Raw genomic sequence first — 8,159 nt, 5'->3', positions numbered from 1 at the left:
ATCCAGGGACTTCATAACAGGTCTCCCAAGAACCACAAATGGATATGACGCGATATGGGTGATAGTGGACAGATTGACTAAGTCTGCTCATTTTCTAGCCATCAAGGTGTCCCACTCAATAGAGCAGTTGGCACAGTTATATGTTAAGGAGGTGATCAGACTTCACGGAGTTCCTAAATCTATTGTTTCAGATAGAGATGGGCGCTTCACCTCACACTTTTGGGAGTGTGTTCAGAACGCACTAGGCACCAAACTCAAGTTCAGCACGACCTTCCATCCTCAGACTGATGGACAGACAGAGCGAGTAAATCAGATTCTAGAAGATATGCTCAGAGCTTGTGCAATAGATTTCAAGGGAAGTTGGTGCAAGTATCTATGCTTAGCTAAGTTTTCCTACAACAATAGCTATCAAGCCACCATCAAGATGGAACCTTATGAGGCGTTGTATGGTAGGAAGTGCAGATCACCCATTTGCTGGCAAGAAGCAGGTGAAAGAAGAGAAATGGAGGTAGAGCTGGGGATTTAGACAGAGCTGATAGATGAGACTACTCAGGCTATTCAGAAAATCAGACAGAGAATAGAGACTGCCCAGAGTAGACAGAAGAGTTATGCTGACACACGCCGTAGGCCACTAGAATTCCAAGTAGGGGATTCAGTCTTTCTCAAGGTTGCTCCAATGAAGGGAGTGATGTGATTTGGCAAGAAGGGCAAATTAAGTCCTCGTTATGTAGGACCCTACCTGATCACAGAAAGGATTGGGAAAGTAGCATATAAGCTGGATTTACCACAAGACATGTCAGCAATACATAATGTATTTCATGTCTCCATGCTAAAGAAGTGTCTCCATGACCCTAGCCAAGTGATTCAGCCTCAGTCAGTGCAGATCCAAGAGGATCTTAGCTACGAGAGCATACCTACACAGATAGTGGACAGAACAGTCAAGAGACTAAGAAACAAAGAAGTGCCACTAGTGAAGGTCATCTAGCAGAACCAGAAGCACGAGGAAGTCACTTGGGAGCGTGAGGACAGTATGAGACAGAAATATCCAGAACTATTCTAAGTTCGAGGACGAACTTTTTATAAGGCATGGGGAATTGTAACAACCCGAATTTCCTCATTTCGAGTTCTAAATGTCCTTAAAAATAATTGGAAATGTTTTTTAAAATATTCTAGAGATTTTTAGAAATTTTTAGAGTATTTTTATGCAATTTTTGGAGGTCGTTTGGTATTTTTACTAAACGAAGGAAGTTTTGACAAAAAAATTATCAAAGCCGGGATTCGAACCGTGGACCTCGGACCTGAACCGAACCTTAATCGAATCTGGCCAGCCAACTGATCCACGACCTTTTTGTGAACAAATAGGAACTCAATTGATCTTAAGTCAGAATTAACCTTAAGCCATAAAAGGAAACGAAAATACCAAAATAAGGGGCTGAGGCAAGATTTGAACTAACGATCTCCGACTCAACCAAGCCCTTATCTGCCCAGGCTGACCAAGTGAGCAAGTAATTGTTTCTTGAAGAAAACTGAAATCAATAGTAGTTAAGCGATATTTTAGAAATCGAAAATAAACATTGAAATAAAAAGTGTGCGGCTGAGGGATCGAAGCCGAGGCCCTTGATCCGAGCAAAACCCGGCTGACCAGTTGTGCCAGTGGGCTTTGCTAATTTAGGAAGGAAACGAAATTAATTTAAGTGGTATTAGATGCCAAAATACCCTAGGTATTAAAAAGGAATCATTTTATTTCCCGAGCCCGAAAATTTCTTCTCCCTCTCGTGTGCTCGCGACGGCACGATTTCGACGGTCTCGGGCGGAAACGCAGCAAGGTTAGGGCACGTCTCCGGCGGCTGACGAGCACCATTTTTCGGTCGGTCTTCACCTGCGCGTGACCACCTCGACGAGAGGAGCTCGAAAATGCAAAGAAGCCGCTGAGATCTTCATTTCTCTGAAACCCTAGATCTCCCTCTTCGGCTGTGAGTTCAAGAACACGAAGGGTAAGTGCTTCCTCACCTGCGGTAAGAGTAGCTCCGGGTTCTTGTTCTTTCTAGATTTCAAATTTATGTGAGTTCTTTTCGATTGGCCTCTTTCTGGATGCATTTTTGGAATTGGCTCGAGGTTTCAAAGGGGTTCTTGCTCATGTGATTTGGCTTCAGAATTTAGCTAGTGTTTGTTGTATGAAAGAAGCTCAATGTTCTTTAGAAGGTTTGTCGTGGCTCTGTGGTGATCAATTTATCTACGGTTGAGCTCAGTTTTGATATCTTAACTGGAAGAATGAGATTTGGATTGGGTTTCTTATGAAGTTCTAGCTTTGGTCTAATGATGTTGTGCAGCTTTGAAGTTTCTACCGTGGATTGAGGTTTCGGATTTTGTGTAGAGAATTTTGATGGTTAAGGATTGTTAGAATAGATCCAAGCTTCTGGTTTTTTTTCTTCCTTGCAATTCTGTTGAAGCAAGTTTATAGATTTTTGGTTAGAATTGGATAAGTTGAATAATGATTTTTATGTTGTGCTGTTTGTTTCCGAGATAGCTTATAGTTTGGGACAGATTTGGCTTCTCTTTGAGGATGTGTCATGTGTCCGTTTGGCTGGTATTTAGTAAACAGAGTTTTGGATCCGTCTCCAGGTTGTGTTTATTTTTGATGGTGCATACGAAGCTTGGAAGAAAATGTTTCATTGGTTTAAGTTCTGTGATGTCTGGATTCGGGAATTTGATGTAGTTTCTGTTGATGTTTTTGTTGGATGGTTGATGTTTTGAATCCTTCTAATGTTCATGGAAGCTATAGACAGAATGTTGACGGCTTTGTTTATTTATTATTTATGTAATGCTGGATTCAATTTGTGGTGGTTTGTTCACTGGAAAGCAGCAGACTTGTGTGGCTCTTGAGAAATTGATTTTGGTAGATTTTAGCGTGTCTCCAAGGTGATTCCATATTCCTCGGGGGTTCTGAAGTTTCAGGATAGTGTAGATCATTTGAGGTTTGATTTGAGAGTGATTTTTGGCTTTTATTGAGTCAACTGCAATCTTAGTCTCGGATCTAGTGTCTTCAGCTGCAAATTTTTAGTTTGCATTTAGTTACTAGATTTCTGATAAGCATTAGTACAGATTTTTAATATGCATTGTAGATTTTTAATATGCATTGCAGTGTAGATTTTTCATTAAGCATTTCAGTTTCAAAGTTTGAGTTCCCTATCAGTAGTTTGAGTTTAAGAAAAGTATAAGAAAGATAAAAAAAAAAGAAAGAAAAAGACCAAGGTCTTAAATTGATCCTAAATTCCAGAAGTTTGGGATAAAAAGCACACTAAGTGTTTGAATAAATGCCAAGGCATTTTGTTATAAGAGAATTAAAGAATAATAAGTATAAGGAAGTTATAGTTAAAAAGAAAATAAGTATTTTACTTTTAATGGCATGTACCGGACACAAGGTCCATTGGGTGAGCTCCTAAATCGCCCCTAGGCACAAGATCGCCTAGAAGTACCTTAGTAGTTTCGGGATTAGCTACCTCGACTCATATTAAGGATGCGCGTAAATTGGTACAATGCCGGGCCCAAGAGAAGTTGATTATTATTTTAAAGTAATAAAGTATAAGTTTTGAAACAAATGAAACAAGCTTCATTTATGCTTAGAGTCAGTAAGTTTAGCTTCTTTTAATTTGAAGCATGCAGTATTAGTTTTATTTGTTTCCTGCTTAGTTATTTAGCAAGATTAGCTTTATTTTCCAGCATGCAGTTTTATCTTTGTGTAGCATGATTAGCTATTAGAATTACATGAGTAGGTTCCTTAGCTTTTCTTTGCTATTAGTTTGACATAAGCAGATATATTTATGTTTTACTTTCTTTTAGAGCATATAGTTTCTAGTTCATTCTGTATACATGCATATTCATGTTTTTGTGAGTTAGATAGCGCTTACTAAGCAAATTTTGCTTATTGAATGCATTTCCTCTTACTGCAAATAAAGGAAAGGAAAAGATCTAGCAAGGAAGGCGACAAGGTGGTGCGAATGGTGTGTGATGCCAGGACTATAGAAGTCTTGGGACTATAAAAGAGTTCTTTTAGTTTTCTTTCTTTATTACTAAGTCTTCCATGTTTAAGTGGACTGTAAACGTTTGAGATTGTACTTTCTAGTTCATGTCATTTGAGTTCATCTTTGTTTTAGATTGTTATTACTACGTGGTTGTAAGTATATATACCAACCGCATGTGGCTGATGGTTATTATTTCCATGTATTGATGAATTTGGTCACCGGTACAGGGGAGACTCTGCCGAATTTTTTTGGTAGGGATTCCTCGTGGTTTCGATCACACCGGTTAAGTAGAGTTAATAGTTAAGTAATGGTCACCTTAGAGAGTAGTAGTAGTAGTAAGAAGGGTGGTCGTTACAACGACTACTTCAACGGTTTGTTCCTTTCCATCTTAGTCACGAGCAACAGTTTATAATCGATAAAGAATCGACAACATGATCTTCTGTGTGTGACACCACACACCATGTTGTCTATTATATAAATTAATTGAACAAATTATATTTAACAAATAAATTTAGATATTTGACCATTGTGATTCTTTATTTCTAAATAAATGTTTATACAAAAGCTAGACTTTTAGTATACACTCTAACAGGTAGATCGTTGCCCACACAACGTCCGAAATAAGAAGAGGAATACGGTATAAGATCAAGAGGTTGTTGCTTACAAGGAAAGGTATAACTAGTAATTGTTTTCTGCATCATACTAGTTTTTTCTTTGTATGAATTCCAAACACAAGAGACATATAATTCTAGGTTTCGAATTTGTGATTCGAGTTTGTGTTTTTTTTGTTTTTCGAATTTGTTATTTGATTGTTCCTTTTGGTTAAACCTAGGGTTATATAAGGAAATTAAATATTTGATTTCATTGAAAGACTTTGTCTAGGAAGTGGTGTTTCTACCATATCCAAGAAGGTCTGGTGCCTCGCCATGTCTAACCTGGAAGGCGATTTTTTAAATTAATATTTAATTGAATTTATAATATAGGTGGATTTGGATCAATAATGTAAAGCATCGTTTGCGATCAAAGTCTTAACCATTAAGAACAGATAAGCTAAATTTCGAATCAATAATGTTAAGTTCTGTTTGCGATTCCGAATTTAATTTCTAAAGAACACAATAGGTTATTAGGATAGGTTCGACATTTGTACAAAATTTTTGTACAGTGGAACCGGTACGATCTTCCAAGCACTAACCAACACATCGAAGAAGCCTTCTTCCTTATTTGACTGAATGTGCCTTTAAGGATATCGAAGGCGCCTTCAATTGCCTAGCTCAAGGCGCCTTTCCATGCATAGAAAACACCTCGGGAATTGTTCACCTGAGACTGAATTTACTCCTTTCGTCCTATAAAATGTATTAGTCTAAGAAAATAAAGTATACCCTGCAAAATAAAGTTAGCACAATAAAAATAAGCAGTAATTAGACCCTATCTTCCTAAGATCATGATCTAGCCACGGTCTCAATTTAGATTTTTAAAATGGAACTAAATTGAACATGCGTCTAAAGTCCCTAAATGGGACTCATCCTCACTGAAATACTCTCCTCCAGTGACTTACCTTACTTACCTTGTAAAATCGCTTAATTCTTACTTGGTCCATCAGGTTTTCCCGCTAGTTGTCAGGTCTGCAAACTCAACTGGATTTCGACCAGCTATCAGGTCTAGCAGACCTAGCCAGACTTCTCGCCAAATATCAAGTCACTCCTTGACCTATCTAGACTTCTACACTAGCTATCAGGTCCTCCAGACCTAACTAGATTTAAGCCTGATGTTAAACTAGTCAATTCCTGTATACTTGGTAGAAAGGTTAGATCACACAACAAATATAACTTTAATCTATTTATCATTCATCAAAACTCAGATTTGATCATCAGTGCCAATTGCACCAACACATATGCCATCCTATAACAGTCCTAGCTAGAATTAGCTCATCATTCTTATTTTTAACCATCATCACACCTCCGTTTTTTGGAACTACATGTACCAGACTCACCCATTCACTATCCAAAATTGGATAAATCATTGTCGCGTCAAATAACTTCAACACCTTTTTTTGAACTACTCTCATATTTGGGTTCAATCGCCTCTGATGTTCCATTGAAAATTTATAGTCATTCTCTAGAAGAATCCTATGCATACAATAAGATGGGTTTATTCCTTTTATGTCTTTAATCGTATATTCCAAGACCCTTCTGTGTCGTTTGAGTTCCTCCAGTAGTCTTTCATCTTCAGACTTGGTCAAATCGACATTCACAATCATGGGGTACGTAGAGCTTGGTCCTAGGAATTCATATATGAGGCTCGAAGGAAGTGGCTTCAACTCAACATGAGGAGATTTCAACTTTTCTCTATCATCTTTTATGAATTCAAAGTTATGGTAAACCTCTTCCACCTTAAATAGGTACGGATCTTTATCCACTTCCAATTGTAAGTTGAAATCTTCTTCCTCCCCATATAACTCATTTTGCAATTTTTCCTGAACAACTTCATGTATCACGTCCACCCTACAACATGTGTTGATTTTAGAAGGTTGTTGGATAGCCTTTGATAAGTCAAATTTTACCTTCTCTCCACTTATCATTAATGAGAGTTTATGGTTTTTTAACATCAATCACTGCACTGATGGTAGTTAGAAATGACCTTCCTAATAAAAGTGGATTCTATGGGTCTTCTTTCATGTCCAAGACAATGAAATCTGTCAGTATCATGTACCCTTCAATCTCAATGAGCACATCCTCTATCTTCCCCAAAGGACGCTAAATTGAACGATCCACTAATTGTAAGGATACATCTGCAGATTTTAATTCTGCTAGTCCTATCCTTTTGAATAGTGAATATGACATGATGTTCACTCTGAATCCCAAGTTACAAACAACTCTTTTGATAAGGACAACCCCAATAATGCATGGCATGAAAGAGTTCCCACGATCTTGTACCTTGATAGGACTCCCATCCCATATAAGAGTGATACCTTCCCTAGATATTGCTACTACACTCTATCCGTCCAATTTCCCTTTTAGTGTTAGTGTATCTTTAAGATATCTAGCATAATGCAATAACAACTTTCCATGCTGTGAGGTTGCCTCTATCCAAAATTCCCTCTTTAATTCATGAGTTTCATCCTTTTTGCAATCTACCTTACTCAACACCATTCCGTATGGGGGTTGGTGATGATATAAGAATCAAGTGGGTGTCTTGCTTGGTTGGTGTCCCGATTCATACCCTTAATAATTATAGTTTGTTGTTCTACATTTCTTTCGCCTTCATGAGTATGGCTTTCTCTTGAATTTCCACTCGCCCCTCACATATTTATGTTTGTTATCATTTCTTCTATGAGTGAATAAGCTTCTTGCACATCATTTTCATCAAGAAACCGCCAGCCGCTAAATCCACTGAAGCCCTGGTTTCTAAATATATCCCTGTATAAAATATATGAAGTACAAACCACTCCTATAGGTCATGGTGAGGACATTGTAATAATAATTCCTTGAGTCTTTCCTAGGCCAACCAATGACTCCCCTTCTGCTTATTGAAATTTAGTGATTTGACTTCTTATTCTTGCTGTCTTAGTTGGGAGAAAGTATTTACCAAGAAAATACTTCTCCATATGTTCCCAAGTGAAGATGCTTCTTAGTGGAAGTGAATAGAACCAATCACCTACCTTGCTAGTTAGAGAAAAACTAAATCCTATTAATCTTATTGCATCTTCGGGAATGCCATCTCGCATAACTATATTGCAACAAGTTAGATACCTATCCAGGTGCTAATATGGGTCCTCTCAAAGTGTACCCCCAAACTGTTGTTGTTGGATGATACGTATTTGTTAGGATGTATACTAAAAGTCTAGCTTTTGTAAACATTTATTTTGAAATAAGAATCACATTGATCAAATGTCTACATTTATATTAAATGTAGTTGTCCATTTAATTTATATTGTAGATAACATGGTGTGTGGTGCCACACAGAAGATCATGTTATCAGTTCCTTATAAATTATAAATAGTAGCTCACAACTAAGATGGAATGAGACAAATCATTGGAATAGTTGTAGTATAATTTGATATTAGTTTATCTTAACTATAAAATTACACTAGTACACTATGTGTGTATTGAGCAGTACCATTTGAGATTATTTCTTTTT

General features: G+C 37.4%; 1 non-coding gene across 1 annotated transcript; it reads left to right on the top strand.

Annotated features, from left to right (window-relative positions):
- Positions 1 to 7,473: 7,473 nt before the first annotated feature.
- On the top strand, positions 7,474 to 7,578 carry LOC122054521. Its single transcript, XR_006132813.1, has one exon. It is a non-coding gene; the product is annotated as a small nucleolar RNA R71 (small nucleolar RNA).
- The last annotated feature ends 581 nt before the right edge of the window (positions 7,579 to 8,159 follow it).

This window comes from Zingiber officinale, chromosome 3A (genome assembly GCF_018446385.1).
Source record: "Zingiber officinale cultivar Zhangliang chromosome 3A, Zo_v1.1, whole genome shotgun sequence".
NCBI lineage: Eukaryota > Viridiplantae > Streptophyta > Magnoliopsida > Zingiberales > Zingiberaceae > Zingiber > Zingiber officinale.
The sequence above is the reverse complement of the archived record's forward strand: the minus strand, read 5'-3'. Positions and strand labels throughout refer to the sequence as shown.